At 41.8% G+C, this 19162-nt stretch overlaps 1 pseudogene; it reads right to left on the bottom strand.

Annotated features, from left to right (window-relative positions):
* Nucleotides 1–187: 187 nt before the first annotated feature.
* Nucleotides 188–18322, bottom strand: LOC148163134 (peptidyl-prolyl cis-trans isomerase A pseudogene; annotated as a pseudogene).
* Between the last annotated feature and the right edge of the window lie 840 nt (nucleotides 18323–19162).

The raw sequence follows: 19162 nt of genomic DNA, 5'->3' as shown, positions 1-19162 counted from the left end.
ATTTCATAATTCTAAACTTAACTGTGATTCAGCTAGACTTGGAGGGGAATAAGGAAAATATGGAACCTGTAGAGCTGCAGCAAGAGCTCAAAGATTGTAGGATATTTTGAGCAGATGGGGGTGAAGGGGTGCCCGCCTGAGCTGCAGAAGGAACAGTCTGGTAGTTAAGATAAAACACAAGTCAAATTTATGAGATTCGTCCACAGTCGGCAATAGTGATCTTCTTGCTGGTCTTGCCATTCCCGGACCCAGAGCACTCCATGGCATCCACGATATTCCTGCCCTCTCTCACCTTGCCAAACACCACATGCTTGCCATCTGACCACTCAGGCTTTGGCAGTGGAGGTGAAAAACTGGGAACCATTTGTGTGGGGGCCAGCATTTGCCCTGGACAAGATGCCAGGACCCGTGTGCTTCAGGAAGAAATTCTCATCAAATTTCTCCCCATAGTTGGACTGGCCGCCAGTGCCATGATGGTGTGTGACGTCACCACCCTGGCACAGAAATTGCAGAATAATCCTGTGAAAGCAGGAACCTTTATCCTTTCTCCACAGTGCTCAGAGCACGGAAGTTCTCTGCTGTCACTGAACTTTGCCAACAGCTCATAGGAGCTGCGGGCCAAGGGCTCATGGTCCGCAGCGGTATGGAAGAATGGGGCAGGTGGGGGGGGGGGGTTGACGATGGCTGGGTGGTGCGGGAGGTTCCAGGGCAGCATCTGCAAGGCTCGAGCAGAAGTTTTAAATGTCAATTTACCTAGCCTGTCAGTCTTCTCCATTATAATTTGTGCTTTTTGCATCTTGTCTAAAAACAAATATTCTTTCCAACCCTGGAAATACAAAGATACAGTCGTTGCTTATTATTTGCCAGTTCTGTATTTGCGAATTCACCTACTCACTGAAATTTGTAACCCTAAATCAACATTTATGGCGGTCGGGTGCAAGGTAGTGAAATTTGGAGTCAAAGGTGTACCAGCTGAGGTCAAACAAGGCAACGCTCTGCCTTCGGGTTCAGTTCTCTGACTGTAAACAAGCGTCCTTCACATGGTGTATTTAGTGCCCCCCCCTTTTTTGTATTTTTGTGCTTTGTGTTGGTGATTTCACTGTTCAAAATGATCCTCAAACGTAGCGCTGAAGGGCTTTCTAGTGTTGTTCCTAAACGCAAGAAGGCCCTGGGGTGGGATGGGGGAGTGGAAAGGGGGAGTGGGATGGGTGGGGGTCGGGGGGAATGGTCGGTTGAAAACAGGTGTGTTGGGTAAGCTTCCTTCAGGCTGAGGTAGAGCGCTGCTGGCCCGAGTTCAGTGTTAATAAATCAGCTCTATGTATGAAGTGAGGTGTCGTTGAACAGAAACACATAAAAGGAGGTCAATTGTTGATGAATTGACGAAAATCTTGTGACCAGAGGCTGGCAGGGCCCAAGCCCTGTCTTCCCCGGGAGCAGAACTTCAGTATTCACAAAACTGTACATTTCAGGTTTTCTGTGAAATCTGTTGGATTTTGCTGGGAACTGCCTTAAATTTATAGATTAACCTGGAGAGAACTGACATCTTTACTGTATCGAGTCTGCCTATCCATAAACATGGTGTATTTTTTCCCAATTAGTTTAGTCTTCTCTAATGTCTTTTAGTAAAGAATTTTTCATGATCACTACAATCTTTTCAAAAAGATTTATTCTAAGATACATGATGGGCTTTCTCCTATTTTATCTTTTTCAATCCTGCTGGCTCTTTTGTTCGTAGGGTTTAGTTCTTTTAGGATTTGTTTTCTTCCTTTCTCGTCTTCATTTTATATATTTCTTTGATAATCTCTTTTGGGCTATCTCTCTGTGTTTAGCGTTCCTGGGGGTATAATTCTGTATGCAGACTCTTGATCGGGTTGGATTGTTCCCTCATGGGCTGTGCAGTTTTTTATTGTGAACTCCTCCTTAGCAGGGCTTGTGGGTTTTTTTCCTGGGTAAAATCCCATGATATTTGGGATGTGGGTGCAATTCTTCAGAGAAGTTTTTTGTTTGCTTTTGCCTTGGGCCATGGTAGTATCACTGCTTGAGGAATAATTCTGTTACTTTTGAGTCTGGAGTTTCTGAACTATGTGGGTAGAGTAAAAGCAATGTGAATTGTGGTCCTGTGGTTTTGAGTTCTCAGAGAGCTTTTCTTTTTTTCCCACCCAAAGCCCTGTGTCCTGTGGTCTCTCTTGTTTTTAAGTCTTTTCAAAAATAAAAGAGTCCTTTAAGGGTCTTGCTTTATGCAAAGTGCTCAGTTCCAATTCCCTACCTCCCAAAGCTTCATTTATTACCCCTGTGTGGGAATTAACACCAAACCCCCTGGGGTTCTGGAGACAAATACCCTCCCCCATTAGCGCCAGAACTCACCCCTGTGCTTTCTCACTTCCTTCTTTGTTTCCGGCACCTGGGGATTTGCTTTTATTATTTGTGAGCTTAGCTGCACATTTAAAATGATTATGTTACATTTTACCCGGTACTTCTAGGTGATTATGGTAAAAGGATTTTCAAGTTGTCGGAGTCCACCATATTGCTAAAAGCCAATAAATAGATTTTTTTGGTATCTACTGCTATTTGTTAATAATCTTGAGACTTCATATTTTTACTTGGGCAATGATTGATGTTCACAATATGCCATGGTGCTGGAATTATGCAATACTGTCATTTAGTGAGTCTCAGTTGTTAAACTTCGGTACAACTTCTCTCTAATCTTCCTCTTTAATGTTTTAAAATTTTTTTTACACAAATGGGATATTTTTTATACATTTTTTTAAAGAAACAAGGGCCCCTTTTTTTCCTTCATAACATAATCATGGCCTTCATCATCCTTTCTCCCTCACCTAGGGAAGTCATGTGAACCCACTATATGGCCTTCCATATTTTTATCTGTCCCATATGAACCTATACAGACTTATATCTGTCCTCGTGCAAGCATATATTTACATACACAGTAATCCATAAGGTAGTTTTATTATTGCATACTGTATAAAAATGAGATTCTATTCTACATGTTTTTCTGAGTTCTTTTCTCAACCAATAATACTTAGTTGAAATCCCTACAAGTTATAATGCATCTAACTCTAATTCGCACACATCATGAGGGTACTGCTTGGTGAACCTCCACAATGAATACACCCATGTAACCACCCAGATCAAGAAACGGAACATGACCAGTGTCCCACCCTCCCCCCACGGAACATGACCAGTGTCCCAGAATCCCCCTCATGCCTCCTTCCATGTTTCTCCCCCATCTCCCATCCAAGAGTAACTATCACTGTGATTTGTAACCACGTAGATATTTTTTAGCTTGCTTTGTATACATGGAATCATTCAGTACCTACTCTTTTGTGCAACATTATATTTATGACATTAACAAGGTTGTTGCATGTAGTTGTAGTTTGTTCATTCTGGTTATTCTCTAATCCCCTGTTGTGTGGATATACTAGAATTTATTTTATTTTTATTTTAAGGTTTTATTTATTTATTTGACAGAGAGAGAGAGACACAGCGAGAGAGGGAATACAAGCAGGGGAGTGGGAGAGGGAGAAGCAGGCTTCCCGCTGAGCAGGGAGCCTGACATGGAACTCGATCCCAGGACCCCAAGATCATGACCTGAGCCAAAGGCAGACGCTTAATGACTGAGCCACCCAGGCGCCCCTATACCAGAATTTATCCACTCTACTACTGAGAGACTTTGGGGTAATTATGGACCGTGCTAGTATGAACATTTTTGTTCACTAATTTTTCTTTTTAATGGCCATATGATAATTCAGTGCTATGGAGGACCATCCTTGATTCAGCCAGCCTGCTTTTAATAGGCGTTTACTTTGTTTCCAGCTCTCGACCCCCAAGGCAAAACTGCAATAAATATTGAATGTATGTCCCTACATAGGGGTACTAATCCATCCCTACTAATGGGACAGACTGCCAGAAGTTGAATTGCTGGTTAGTATAGTAATTGTCTTTGAAAATTAAGAGCTGAGCTGTTGTTGTGTTGTCTTCCTAAAGTTCTGTGGCAATGCCATTTCCATCAGTAATGTATGAAAATTCCCTCTTTCTCATCTCGACTAGCATTAAATGTTATAGTTCTGTTTTGTGACTCTGGGTACAAAATGATCTCATAAGTTCTTTAATTTATATTCTCTCCTAGAGAATTTGTGCATCTTTTCATGTGTTTGGACATGCTGTTCTGTGGGTTGTATATTTGTATTTTTTGCTCATTTTTTCTTTTGAGCTCTTCATCTTATCAGTTGGTATTTTCATATAATATAGAAATTAACCCTTTGTCATTTGTTAGAATTTTTTTTAAGATTATTTATTTATTTGACAGAGAGAGACACAGCGAGAGAGGGAACACAAGCAGGGGGAGTGGGAGAGGGAGAGGCAGGCTTCCCGCCGAGCAGGGATCCCGATGCGGGGCTCGATCCCAGGACCCCGGGATCATGACCTAAGCCCAAGGCAGATGCTTAACAACTGAGCCACCCAGGCGCTCCTATGTTAGAAACTTTTGTCCACATCTCATCTGTTGACTTTGTCGTGTTACCTTTGCCTTACAAAAGGTCTTATATTGGGGCGCCTGGGTGGCTTGGTTGGTTAAGCGTCTGCCTTCGGCTCAGGTCATGATCCTGGGGTCCTGGGATCAAGCCCCATGTGGGGGGCTCTGCTCCGCGGGAAGCCTGCTTCTCCCTCTCCCACTCCCCCTGCTTGTGTTCCCTCTCTTGCTGTCTCTCTCTGTCAAATAAATAAATAAAATCTTTTAAAAAAATAAAAAATATTAAGTCTTTTATGTAGTAAATATATCCATATTTGCTTTTTTACTTTCATAATATGTATTTTTTAATTTTTAATTTTTTTGAGTATAGTTGACACAGTGTTACATTAGTTTTGGTTGTACAGTGTAGTGATTCAACAAAGTGTAGACCGTCTGTCCTGATACATCCCTATTACAACCGCATTGACTGTGTGCCTTATGCTGTGTCTTTTATTCCCCTGACTCATTCCGTAACTGGAAGCCTGTATTTATAGGTTTGATTCTGCTTTTTGTTTATTTGTTTTTTTTTTTAAGATTCCACTTATGAGTGAAGTCACGATATTGGTCTTCATCTGACTTACTTCTCTTAGCATAACACCCTCTAGGTCCATCCATGTTGTCGCATGACCTCATCCTCTTTTATGGCTGCATGATATGCCATTGAATGTAGGTATATACCCACACATCCCACATCTTCCTTATCTATTTATCAGTGGACACGTAGGTTGCTTCCATATCTTGACTATCATAAATAAAGCAGCAGTAAACATAGGGGTGCATCTTTTTGAAGTAGTGTTTTTGTTTTCTTTGGGTAAATACCCAGTAGTGGAATTCTGGGATCATATGGTAGTTCTATTTTTAAATTTTCAAGGAGTCTCCATTACTGTTTTCCATAGAGGCTGCACCAATTTACATTCCCGCCAGCGGTGTATGAGGGTTCCTTTTTCTCCACATCCTCACCAATACTTGTTACTTGTGTTTTTGACGTTCTGACAGGTGTGTGGTGATCTCTCAGTGAGGTTTTGATGTATATATTTCCCTGATGATGAGTGATGTTGAGCATCTTTTCGTGTGTCTGTTGACCATCTGTATGTCTTCTTTAAAAGTCTATTCAGGTCTTCTGCCCATTTTTAAATTGGATTTTTTTTTTTTTTTTTTTTTTAGTATTGAGTTCTACAAGGTCTTTATATTTTTTGGATATTAACTGCTTATCAGATATGTCATTTGTAAATATATTCTCTCATTGAGGAGGTTGTCTTTTTGTTTTGTTGATGGTTTCCTTCACTGTATAAAAGTTTTTTTTTTTTTAAGATTTTATTTATTTATTTGAGAGAGAGAGAATGAGAGAGAGCATGAGAGGGAAGAGGGTCAGAGGGAGAAGCAGACTCCCCACTGAGCAGGGATCCCGATGTGGGACTCGATCCTGGGACTCCAGGATCATGACCTGAGCCGAAGGCAGTCGCTTAACCAACTGAGCCACCCAGGCGCCCCGTGTAAAAGTTTTTATTTTGATGTAGTCCCAGTAGTTTATTTTTGCTTTGTTTCCCTTGCCTCAGGAGACATACCTAGAAAAATGTTGCCATGGCCGGTGTCAGAGAAGTTACTGCCTGTGCTCTCCTCTAGGATTTTTATGGTTTCAGGCCTCACATTTAGGTTTTTAATCCATTTGGGGTTTATTTTTATGTATGGTATTAAAAAGTGGTCCAGTTTTGGGGTGCCTGGGTTGCTCAGTCAGTTAAGCATCTGCATTTGACTCAGGTCATGATCCCAGGGTTCTGGGATTGAGCCCTGCATCAGGCTCCCTGTCTCCAATGAGTAAATAAAAAATCTTTAAGAAAAAAAAAGTGGTCCATTTGATTCTTTTACATGTAGCTGTCCAGTTTTCCCAACACCATTTGTTGAAGAGACTGTCTTTTCCCCATTGTATATTCTTGCCTCCTTTGTCACAGATTGGACAAAGGAGTAGACATATAATTGTAGGTTTATTTCTGGGCTCTCTATTCTGTTCCATTGATCTCTGTGTCTTGTTTTCTGCTGGTATCATGCCATTTTGCTTACTAAGCTTTGTAGTATATCTTGAAACCCGGAATTGTGATACCTCCAGCTTTTTTCTTCTTTCTCAAGATCGCTTTGTCTACTTGGGGTCTTCTGCAGTTCCGTGCAAATTTTAGTATTATTTATTCTAGTTTTGTGAAAAATACTGTTGGCATTTTGATCAAGATTACATTGACTCTGCAGATAAGTCATATGGATATTTTAACAATAGTAATTCTTCCAATCCATGAGCATGGAATATCTTTCCATTTGTGTCATCTCAAATTTAATTCATTAGTGTTTTATAGTTTTTGGAGTACAGGTCTTTTACCTCTTTGGTTACATTTATTCCTAGGTATCTTATTCCTTTTGGTGCAATTGTAAATTTCTCAATTTCTTTCTGCTATTTCATTATTGGTGTATAGAAATGCTACCAATTTGAGGCTATTAATTCTGTATCCTGCAACTTTACTGAATTATCTAGTAGTTTTTTGGTGGTATATAAGATTGACTATGTATAGTATCATGTTATCTGCAAATAATGACATTTTAACTTCTTTACCAATATGGATTCCTCTTCTTTTTCTTGTCTGATTGCTGTGGCTAGGACTTCCAGTACTATGTTGGATAAAAGTGGTGAGAGTAGACATCCTTGTCTTGTTCCTGATCTTCGAGGAAAAACTCCCAGTGTTTTACAATTGAGTATGATGTTAGGTGTGGGTTTTTCAAATATGGCCTTTATTAATGTTGAGGTATATTCCATCTAACACCACGTTCTTGAGAGGTTGCTTTTTGTTTTTGTTTTTATCATGAGTAAATGTTGAGGTTTGTCAAATGCTTTTTCTGCATCTATTGAGATGATCATATGATTTTTATCCTTCATTTTGTTGATGTGGTGTATCACGTTGATTTGCAAGTCCTGAACCATCTGTGAATCCCTGGAATAAATTTCAGTTATGGTGAATTATCTTTTTAATGTATTGTTTTATGTGGTTTGCTAATATTCTGTTGAGGATTTTTGCATCTGTGTTCATCAGGAATATTGGCCTGTAGTTTTTCTTTTTCTATTCTTTTTGTGTGTGTGTGCGTGGTCTCTGGTTTTGGTATCAGGGTAATGCTGGCTTTGTAGAATGTATTTGGAAGCTTTTCCTTCCTCTTCTGTTCTTTGGAATAGTTTGAGGAGAATGGGTATTAACTCTTCTTTAAATGTTTGGTCAAATTCACTTGTGAATTTATCTGGTCCTGGATTTTTTTTTTTTTTTTGGTAGTTTTTTGATTACCAACTCATTTTTCTTACTTATAATCTGTTTAGATTTTCTATTTCCTCCTGGTTCAGTTTTAGAAGATGGTATGTTTCTAGGAATTTATCCATTTCTTTTAGATTGTCTAATTCATTAGCCTATAAGTTTCATAGTATTCTCTTATAATTCTCTGTATTTTTGTAATGTCAATTATTTCTTCTCTTCTGTTTCTGATTTTATTTATTTGGGTCCTTTCTCACTTTTCTTGATGAATGTGGGTAAGGCTTTATCAGTTTCATCTTTTCCAAAAACCAGCTTTTGCCTTCATTGACTTTTTTTTCCCATTTTTTTTTTTAAGTCTCTGTCATTTATTTCTGCTCTGATCTGTATTATTTCCTTTCTTCTACTCACCTTGGGCTTTGTTATTCTTTTTCTAGTTCCTTTAGGCATAAGATTAGATTTTTTTTTTTTTTAAGAGAGAGCAAGCAGTGGGGAGGGACAGAGGAAAGGGAGAGAGAGAATCTTAAGCAGGCTCCATGCCCAGTGCAGAGCCCAATGCAGAGCTCGATCTCACAACCCTGAGATCATGACCTGAGTCAAAATCAAGAATCAGACACTTAACTGACTGAGCCACCCAGGTGCCCCTGTAATGCCCTTCTTTGTCTCTTGTTACAGTGTTTGTTTTAAAGTCTATTTTGTCTGATATAAAGCTACCCCAGCTTTTATTTTCACTTCCATTTGCATGGTAAATGTTTTTCCCTGCCTTCATTTTCAGTCTGTGTGTGTCTTTAGGTCTGAGGTGAGTTTCTTGTAGGCAGCATATAGATGTGTTTTTGTTTTGTTTTTATCCATTCCAGCACCCTATGTCTTTTGATTGAAACATTTAGGCCATTTACATTTAATGTAATTATTCATAGGTATGTACTTATTGCCTTTTGTTATTTGTTTTCTGGTTGCTTTTGTATTTCTATGTTCTTTTGCTCTCTTTTTTGTGATTGGTGAGTTTCTATAGTGTTTGGCTTTCTTTCTGTTTATTTTTTGTGGTTCCTATATAATGTCCTAAGTAAATGGTCTATATTTATTGTCATTTAATTTCAAATACATTCTAAAACAAACAAACAAACAAAAAAACAAAAAAACTTTTCCCCTTCTTTTCCTGTTTACTCCCTCCTCTGTGTTTTGTGTATATGTTGTCATATTTTACATCTTTTAATTCATAATTTTCTTATGTCTAATTATGGACATATCTTTTCCACTTAAAGAAGTCCCTTTAACATTTCTTGTAAAGCTGGTTTAGTAGAGATTAACTCCTTTATCTTTTGTTTGTCTGGGGGAGCTCTATCTCTTCAAATCTGAATGATCACTTTGCAAGGTAGGGTATGCTTAGTTGCAGGTGTTTTTCCTTTCAGCACTTTGAATATATCATGCCACTTTCTTCTGTCTTGCCAAGTTTCTGCTGATAAATCAGCTGATATCTTTATGGGGTTTTCACTTGAAGATAACTTCATTTCTCTCTTGCTGCTTTCAAAATTCTTTATCTTTAAACTTTGACATTTTAATTATTATGTGTAGTGATGTGGACCTTGTTGGGTTCTTCTTGTTTGGAACTCTGGTGCTTCTTGGACTTGGGAGTCCATTTCCTTTCCTAGGTTAGAGAAGTTCTCAGCTATTTCTTCAAATAAGTTTCCTACCCCTTTCTCCCTCTTTGTCTTCTGGAACCCCTATAAGGCGAGTGTTGGTTTGCTTGATGTCCAAGAGATCCCTTAACCTATCCTCATTTTTAAAAAATGTTTTTCTCTTTTTGCTGCTCAACTTGGGTGCTTTCCATTACCCTGTCTTCCAGATCACTGATACATTCTTCTGCATCTGCTAATGTACTGTTAATTCTCTCTAGTGTTTTTTATTTTATTTCAATTATTGTATTCAACTCTGGTTTTTTTGTGTATCTTCTATCTCTTTATTGAAGGTCTCACTGAATTTTTCCACTCATCTCTTTGGCCCAGTGAATATTTTTATGATCATTAAATTCTTTATCAGGCATATTGCTTATCTCTGTTTCATTTAGTTGTTTTTCTGACGTTTTTCTTCTTCTTGTTTTTTTTTTAAGATTTTATTTATTTGACAGAGAGAGAGGGAGAGAGAGCACAAGCAGGGGGAGTGGCAGGTAGAGGGAGATGGAGAAGCAGACTCCCTGCCGAGCAGGGAGCCTGATGTGGGGCTTGATCCCAGGACCCCGGGATCATGCCCTGAGCTGAAGGCAAATGTTTAACTAACTGAGCCACTGAGGCACCGCTCTTGTTCTTTCTTCGGGAGCATATTTCTCTGTCTCCCTATTTTGCCTGACTTCCTGTGTTTGTTTCTGTGGATTGGGCAGAATGGCTACTTCTCCTAAAGTTGAAGGAATGGTCTTGTGTTTGGTCGTTCCCTGTATCAACTGTGTGTCCTAGCAACTTTTACTGGCTGGCTGGAGCTGTGGCTGGCATGGAATAGGGGTCCTGCGGCTTTCTGTGTAGCAGGTGCCCTGTCAGGACAGCTGAAACTGAAGTGGATGCATGCCAAGGTGTCCCAGGGATCTATTTGCTGAGGTTACACCAGCAGGATAGCTGAAGCTGAAATGGGTGCAAGCCAGAGGGTTCCACAGTGCTCTGTGCAGGGGGTACGTTGACGAGGTGGTTAGAGCTGATGTGGTGTGTGGGATGGGAGGTCCCTGAGTTCTCTGTGGGGAGGGTGCTCTAGTAGGATGGCTGAAACTAAAATGCATGCAGGCCGGGGGTACCTGGGGCTCTACAAATAGAGGGGAACCTTGCCTAGATAGTTGAAGCAGAAGTGGATAGAAACCAGGGTGTTCCTGGACTCTGCACAGAGGTTGCTCTGAATGAAGGGGTGGCTGGAACTGAGGTAAGGTACAGGCCAGGCGGTCCCGGGGTGCTTTGCATAGAGGGTACCCTGGCAGGACAGCTAAAGCTAAAATGGGCATGGGCTGATGTGGTCCTTGGGCTCTCCCTGCAAACTGCCCTGGCAGGACAGCTGAAGCTCAACTGCGTGTGAGCCAGGGTATGCCAAGGTGTTTCTACACTCTACACAAGGGGTGCCCTGGTGATGTCACTGAAACTGATGCAGGCACGGCCTGGGGTTTCCAGGGCACTCCACGCAGGGGGTACCCTGGTAGGGCAGCTGGATCAGAAACAGATGTCAGTTGAGATGTTCTAGAGCACTTTACATCAGGGGTGCCCTAGCAAGCCATCTGAAGCCAAAGTGGTGTGGGCCTGGAGTATCCTGGGGTACTTTGCACCTATGTCACCTTGGTGTGAAGGCCGGGCCTGTAGTGAGTGCTACCCAGGGGTATCCTAGTGGGCACTGCCCTGTGGTCACCTTGGTGGGACAGCTGGAACTGGTGTGGGCTAGAGGCCCAGGGTTTGCTGAAGTGGCAGGCTGGTTAGGGTGCCCAGACTCTGCATTGGTCTGTGCTTTCAAGGTAGAAGGGGAGTACAGACTATGTCCATTAGCCCCTCCCACCTGGAGTGTTCCAGCAGAGCTCCCCTGCCTTTTGGGTGGAGTTCTAGGGCTGACTCTTCCATATGCTAGTTGCTCATTTAAACTGTGGCTTTTTAGGGCGCCTGGGTAGCTCAGTTGGTTAAGCAACTGCCTTCGGCTCAGGTCATGATCCTGGAGTCCCAGGATCGAGTCCCACATCGGGCTCCCTGCTCAGCAGGGAGTCTGCTTCTCCCTCTGACCCTCCCCCCTCTCGTGCTGTCTATCTCTCATTCTCTCTCTCAAATAAATAAATAAAATCTTTTTAAAAAAATAAACTCTGGCTTTTTAGAGAAAGAACACAATAATAAAAAAAAAGAAAGAAAGAAAAGGATAAAAACAAGAGCAAAACCAAACAAGGCAAAAAGACCCCATGGCTTCTTTTCATTTTGGGGGCAGGGGGGAACTGGTGTGGGCTTACGGACCCTGCGTATTTGTGTTTGTAACTTCTGGACTTGAAGAAAGTCTTCTCATTCCCTCTAGATGATGTAGTTACTCTCTTGGATTTTCTTTCTTTTCTTTTTTTTTTTTTTTTAAAGATTGATTTTAGAGAGAACAAGGTGGGGAGGGGCACAGGGAAAGGGAGAGAGAGAATCTCAAGCAGACTCCCTGCTGAGCACAGAGCCTGACGTGGGGCTCTGTCCCATGACTCTGAGATCATGACCTGAGACAAAAACCAAGAGTCAGGTACTTAATCGCCTGAGCCACCCAGACGCCCCTACTCTCTTGGATTTTCTTGCAAGATTTCTAACTTTGCATTAAGCCTTTATGTCCAGGGGTTTATTTTATATACTATACTATACGGTTTATTTGTATATTCTTCCATATGGGTACCCTGTCATTTCAGTCTCATTTATTGAACAGTCCATGCTTTGACACTGAATTGAACCACCACACTTGACATATACTAATTTCTCAAATATGCCAATATTTAATTCTAGATTTTCTAGATAAGGTCATTAATTTTTGTCTCCTTTCATACTGATGTTAATTTGATTTTTGTGGCTTTATAGAATTCCCTGATAAGTGGTAAGACTCCTCCACTGTGCTTTTTGTTCTTTTCTTAGCTATTCTCAGACATTTATTTCTCTGTATGAACTTTAAAGATAACCTTATACAATTCCAAGAAAAGTCCTGTTAAGATTCTAATTGAAATTGAATGAAATTTATATATTACATTTGGGAAATTTAACATTTTTAATTAAGTATGCCTATCTAAGAACAATTATAACCTTCCATTTGTTCATAAATTGTTTTCTGTCTTTTAATATGGTATTATAGGATTTCTTTTATGGGTCTTATGTCTCTTGTATTAAATTTATTCCTGAATATTTTATAGTTTTTTTGCCACTATTATAACTGAAAAACATCCCCATTTGCATTTCTAGGTACTTATTGTTAGAGTAAAAAAAAAAAAAGGCTATGTGTTGTAATATATTTGGTATCTAGCCTCCTTATCAAATATTGTTAATAATAGTAAAGGGGTTTTTTTTAATAGGATCTCTTGGGTTTTCAAGGTAGACAATTTTAACACTAATAAACAGAACTAATTTAACTTTTAGGGTTACTAGACATAGCAAAAAAAAAAAATGCAGAATTCCCAGTTAAATACGAATTTCAGATAATGAATAATTTTTTAGAATGAGTTTGTCCCATGCAATACTTGGGACATACTTATCCTACCAAATTATTCATTGTTCGTTTGAAATTCTGCATTTTATCTGGCAACTCCGTGTCTTTCCCAATGATCATACCTGCTATTTTATTTTCTTTACATGTTGCGTTTGCTGAAGCCTCTGAGACCGGTTCTCACTCCAGGTTGTGTATGAACATCAGCCAGGAAGCTTTTTTAAAAAATTGTAGTGCCAGGCCCCTAGGCTCAGAGATGGAATTCGTATATATTTTTGAAAAGCTTCCCAGAGGATTCTGACGGGCATCTGGGGTTGAGAACTACTGCCCCAAAACAGTATTAAATAATAATGGTGTTAGTATGTGCATCCCTGTCTCCTCCTTGATTTTAAGTAAACATTTTTAGTGTTTTGACTTTTAAAGTATTTGTTGTTGGTTTCTAATAAATATTCTTAGTTTTGTTTACATAGTTTCCATCTATTCCTATTTTGCTTAAATTTTTTATTAGGAATGGCTGCTTTTAGCATCTATTGGCATTAAGGGCTGCTTATATGGTTTTCTCTTGGTTTATTGATAGAATCATATTGCTAGGTTTCTTCATATTGAAGCACTTTCTACATCTTTTATTTCATGCCAGAGTCTATTTGCTAATGTTGCTTAGAATTCCCATCCATATTTGTAAAAGAAGTTGAGGTCGAGGGCACCTTACTGTTGTTAGAATGAGCTTTGTCTGATTTTGGTATTGAAGTTACTGCTAGCTTTGTAAAGTGAACCGGGGAATTTTGTATCTGTTTTCCCCTACTGCCTGAAAGAGTTAAATCCTTGCTACTCAAGTGGGTTCCATGAACCAGCAGCATCCACTTCACCTGGGAGCTGGTTAGAAAGGCAGAATCTCAGGCCCCCTCCAGATCTACTAAATCTCAGTCTACATTTTGAAGACAGCCCCGTATCACTTGTGTCCACGTTCAGTTTGAGAAAAGCAGATAGAGCACTGGACTCACTTGTCCACTAAAGGTTGGATAAAACTCAGCAGTGGGCCTATGCGGGCCTGGTGCCTTTTTCATGATAGACTGCCACTCTCCAAAGGAGAGTTGGTCTGTGCTGGTGGCCTGTGTTTTGTAAAGATATCGTTCATGTCCTTTAAGTTGTTCAAATTTACTTGTAACTGTTCTTGATTGTTTTAATTTCTGCTAAATCTGTGGGTAGGTCACCTTTCTTATTCCTCCTCTTGGGAACTTGGGCTTGTTTTCGTTTGGCTTTGATCTGTCTTGCCAGGGGCTTGCAAGATTCTATTATTTGTCTTTTCTTAAGTACCAGTTTGTTTTTCCCTTGAGCTATTTTGGGGGAGGGATATTTGTTGTCTATTTCATTTCTTTCAGCTTTTATCTGTATACATTCTCTCTTCTGTGTTCTGGTTATTATTTTGCCATTCTTTTTCTAATGTCTTAAGTTTGGTATAGGTCCGACATTTTTAAAAATAATGAAGACATTTAAACTATTAATTTTCCTTTAAGACCTGCTTTCTCTGTGTCCTGTAAATTTTAGGCAATAAAACTTTTCTCCTTTTTAGATTATAGGCAGTAATTTATTTTTGAATTTCCTCTTTAAAGGGTTTCTAGGAGGGTCTTTCTTTACGCATTTAAAACATTCCATGAATATTTCATTCTTAATTATCCCTTAAAAATTTGTTAAAAAACAAACTCCAACTGAATAAATTTGGAGCTCTAATTGGTATTATTAAATGATTCATGAATTGGGGAGCATCCCATCTAGCAAATAGAGGGGAGCTCAGAGGAGTTGTACATAATGGAAGGGTTTTATAGGAGGGTCGAATAAGAAAGTCATAAGTAAAAGGATTGTTCCAGGCCAGGTGCTTTCCCTTAGCGGGGGAAAGCAGAGGGATCTTACCATGCAGATTACCACCTTTTTGGGGGATGGACAGGGCCCACAGGGCGGACTCATTGGCACCCTTCAGAAGGTTCTTGACTGACCAGTTAAGTAAGACTACATTTCTTGGGGAGGTTGAAACTGCAATTAGAATACATCTTAAGCCCTGGCTTGGGTACTTGGCCTAAGTGGTACTACGTTGGGCTTGTGGTTTTTCTTTTTAATAGATTTAATAAAATTTTCTTTGTGGTCATGTACCTGATCTATTTCTGTAAATATTTCATGGACATGCAAAGTGTACATTTTCCATCTGAAGTCAGGCTCTCTATGTATTTGTTACCCCAAATTATTTGTTGTATCAGTCACTTCATCTATGCTCCTACTGATTTTTTTGCTTATTATATATACCCAATTCTGGGGCGCCTGGGTGGCTCAGTTAAGCTTCCGACTCCTGATTTCGGCTCAGGTCATGATCCCAGGGTCATGAGATTGAGCCCCGCATGTGGCTCCGCACTGGGTGTGGAGTCTGGTTAGGATTCTCTCCCTCTCCTTCTGCCTCTGCCCCGGCTCTTTCTCTCTCTCTCTAAAGATAAAATAAAAATTAAATAAGATATATCTAATCCTGAAAGAGATGAATTAAAACATCCTTCCATCACTGTATTTTTATTATATTCTATTTGCATTTCTAAAGGTTTTTTTTCCCCTTATGATTTTGGCATCTATGTTATTGAATGCACATAAGTTTGAGTATTATATGTGCTTAATTGTATTTTTAATCATACAGCATCCTTTTTGATCCTATTTAGTGTTTTGAGCATTAATTTTCTCTTTACCTCTGTTTTTCCTGCTTCTTAACATTTTTCTTACATCTTTTTGGCATTTTATTTTCAATCCTCCTTTGTCACTTTATTTCATGTGTTTTTCTTCTAAGCAGAATAAACCTAGATTTTTATTTTTAACTCTGACAGTCTTTTTTTCTTTGTTTGTTTAAAGACTTTATTTATTTATTTGACAGAGACAGAGCGAGAGAGGGAACACGAGCAGGGGGAGTGGGAGAGGGAGAAGCAGGCTTCCCGCGGAGCAGGGAGCCCGATGCGGGGCTCGATCCCAGGACCCTGGGATCATGACCTGAGCCAAAGGCAGATGCTTAACGACTGAGCCACCCAGTCACCCCCAGTCTTTGTTTTTTATTGGGTAAATTCACTTTAGCTAATTTTGGTGAATTAAATAATATGCTTGATTTTACTTTACTCATCTTACTCTGTTTATTAAACTGGGGATTTTCCCCTCTATTTTTTCTAGTTTGATTAAGTTGCCATTCATTCCATTTCCCCCTACAGTAATAGAGACTATAGAGAGTTTTAATTGAACTTCTAGGTGTGTAGTTTTGTGTGTGTGTGTGTGTGTTGTAAGTTTTTTACATGAGAGTTTTAAGTGACAAAGAGGCAGAGAAATTCACAGAATTGAAAGTCAAACCAATGTCCTCGTGACTCTAATCCCGGTGACCTTTCCACAATACCAGGGATTCCTAGCAAAGCCAAGCATTTCTAACTAACTAAACCCGGCTCATGTTCAGATCAGCTTAGGGTCAGAGTCTGTCACTGTCTCCTGGGGCACATTGGTGATGGTCTTAGTGAGCCAGAACTGAGCAGCTCCCGTAGGAAGGGTGGATCCTCAGTGTCACATGGCTTCATGGGCCTGGTGTGGCCAGAACCACAGGCCTGTTAGCTATGATGTTCAGGAGGCCCTGTGGGAGAGTCCTGGATTTCCTGCCCTTTTAGGAACGTGTCTTTACTAGTCGAGAGTTATACCTTTGAATTCTGAGCATATCAGAGCCGGCGCAGATGTTCGGGCTGTGTCCAGAACTTTAGGAAGGTGGCCTTCCGAGGGCCCCTTTGGTTTTAGGGGCTGTCACCAAAGGACGAAGGCCATGAGTCTTCAGAGTGGGCAGTCTCTGCCTTAAGCACAGCCTGGAGACCCTCTTCCCAGCATCGGCTATTGGGTCTCTTCCTGTCCTGCACTGCTGCCTCCTTGGGTCTGTGCCCGACCATTATCCTAAGGGGGACTGCCATGGTGGGATCAGAGCCCACGGCTCCCCTCCTGGGGTCCCTAGGCCTCCTGAGAGGGCAGTCATCTTAACACGAGTCCACAAGATGTCATTTTATAAAGCTCTCTGAGACTGCTCATGGAGCTTCAGTAAGCTATCTCGGGCCAAGAAAAATGTCACATTTCTTTGCTTTTGGCAGGAATCCCAGCTCCTCAGCTTGGGAACACCATTTATCCTTGCTGAACAGAAACTTCATTTGGCCATTATGTTGGTCTCCAATTAATAAATTACAGGAGAACAAATTAATTTACTTATCACTTGCAGCTTGCTAGATAAAATCCTTCAAAGCATAGGGAACATGGCGTGATAATGAAAACATCCCTGTTGGAAAAAAGTTGGGGATTTCTGAGGCCACGTACATGTTGGGTCTGAGTAGATTAAATAGCTCCCAGGGAATCTGCTGGAGGGGCAGAGCCCCCCCCCCCCCCAGCCTCCTGGGACTCGTGTGAGGGTCTGCATAAGATGACAGGGTTGCAACTTGCCGTGGCCTGGACGTGTGTGATGAGGGTGGTTGTGTTGTGGTTGTGGGGGCCCCTGCTGACAAAGCCTGGTGTGGCTCCAAGTGGCAGCCGGTTCCTCATCAGGTGCCGTCTTCTATGGCGGAAAACCTGCTGCCCTTCCCGAGAATGGTGAGCGGCCACATGACCCGCACGTGACAGAGCTCGGGAAGGGGTGTCAGAGGACCCTTCTGCTCCGGCTTGCTCGCTAATGGGAGGGAGACGGGGCTTGGGTCTCCTCACCTGTGACAAAAACGACTGGTCCATATGTACAATAGACTATGACTCAGCCATCAGAAAGGATGAATTCCCAACTTTTACGTCAACATGGATGGGACTGGAGGAGATTATGCTAAGTGAAGTAAGCCAAGCAGAGAAAGTCAGTTATCATATGGTTTCACTTATTTGTGGAACATAAGGAACAGCATGGAGGACATTAGGAGAAGGAAGGGAAAAATGAAGGGGTGGAATCGGAGGGGGAGACGAACCATGAGAGACCGTGGACTCTGAGAAACCAACTGAGGGTGTTAGAGGGGAGGGGGGGCGGGGGGATGGGTTAGCCCGGTGACGGGTAGTAAGGAGGGCACGTACTGCATGGAGCACTGGGTGTCATACGCAAACAATGAATCATGGATCACTACATCAAAAACTAATGTATTATATGGTGACTAACAAAATAAAAAAAATACGCCTGGGACAGGAGACCAGGAAGGCCCTTGGCAGTTCCGGCCGCCTGTGAATCCTGTCTGTGGATGTCTGCGAAGCGAGCGTGACTCTGTTCCCTCCGTGCTGACACCAGAGGTCGGCCGCAGACCAAAGCTCCCACAGTTCGCACTTCCTCGAGGCCCTGCCGTTCTGAGGCTCCCTGCATATTAACTCCTTACTCCCTCAGCCATGGCAGGCGGTAAGCGCTTTTCTCGTCACTCCTGCTTGATGGCCACAGACCAAGCCAGGTACCCAGAGCCCGGAACTCTGTGGAGGGGGCGGCGAGCCTGCTGCCGGCCCGGGGTCCACGTGCCCACTGGGCTGTGTGGCCTGGGAACCGTCCTGGGAGCTGAGTTAACCAAAAACTGCACAAGGATCAGGAAACTCCATTTTAACCTGGAGTTTCCACCTCTTCACTCTCACTAAATTTGACTTGAAGAAAACCAAACAAAAAACCCCACCCAAACCAACCCTGGAGGATACTAGCAATGGCTGAAAGGGCTGCATTCCCCCCACCCGGAGGGCATCCACCCCTGGTGCTGGTGAGGGGGGCCGCCTCGGTCCTGGCCGGGCCCCACTCCTGCTCTCCTCCTTCAAGGCTGCCCCCTGGACCCCAGACCCTTAGCCACAGCCCGCTTGAGGCTTTCTCCCAAGGAGGGAGAAGGAATGCAGGTGGAGAGGGCCCAGGATCTGGAACCGAAGTATAAAGACCCCAAATGGAGGAGATATAAACGGAAACTCTGAGGCTGTGTGATTCACTTCACCATCATGACTCACGCTCTGCTAAGGTTTCCGTGAACAATATGTTCACAGTCTGATTTAATTATAGCCTCGATTCACTGCTGCCTTGGTGAGCTTCCGAGTGCACCCCATCCCTCACTCCCTGGGCGATGCGGCACGAGCTGAGATGCCCCCCCCCGAGGGGGGGGGGAACAGGGGTGGGGGGCGCTGGAGATGGCTTGCTGCGGGGGCCATTTGCCCTCTCACACGTGCTGGACGGCTCTTG

This window comes from Eumetopias jubatus, unplaced genomic scaffold, assembly GCF_037043125.1.
Source record: "Eumetopias jubatus isolate StellerSeaLion01/CBP00866 unplaced genomic scaffold, mEumJub1_p1.0 scaffold_11, whole genome shotgun sequence".
Lineage (NCBI taxonomy): Eukaryota > Metazoa > Chordata > Mammalia > Carnivora > Otariidae > Eumetopias > Eumetopias jubatus.
The sequence above is the reverse complement of the archived record's forward strand: the minus strand, read 5'-3'. Positions and strand labels throughout refer to the sequence as shown.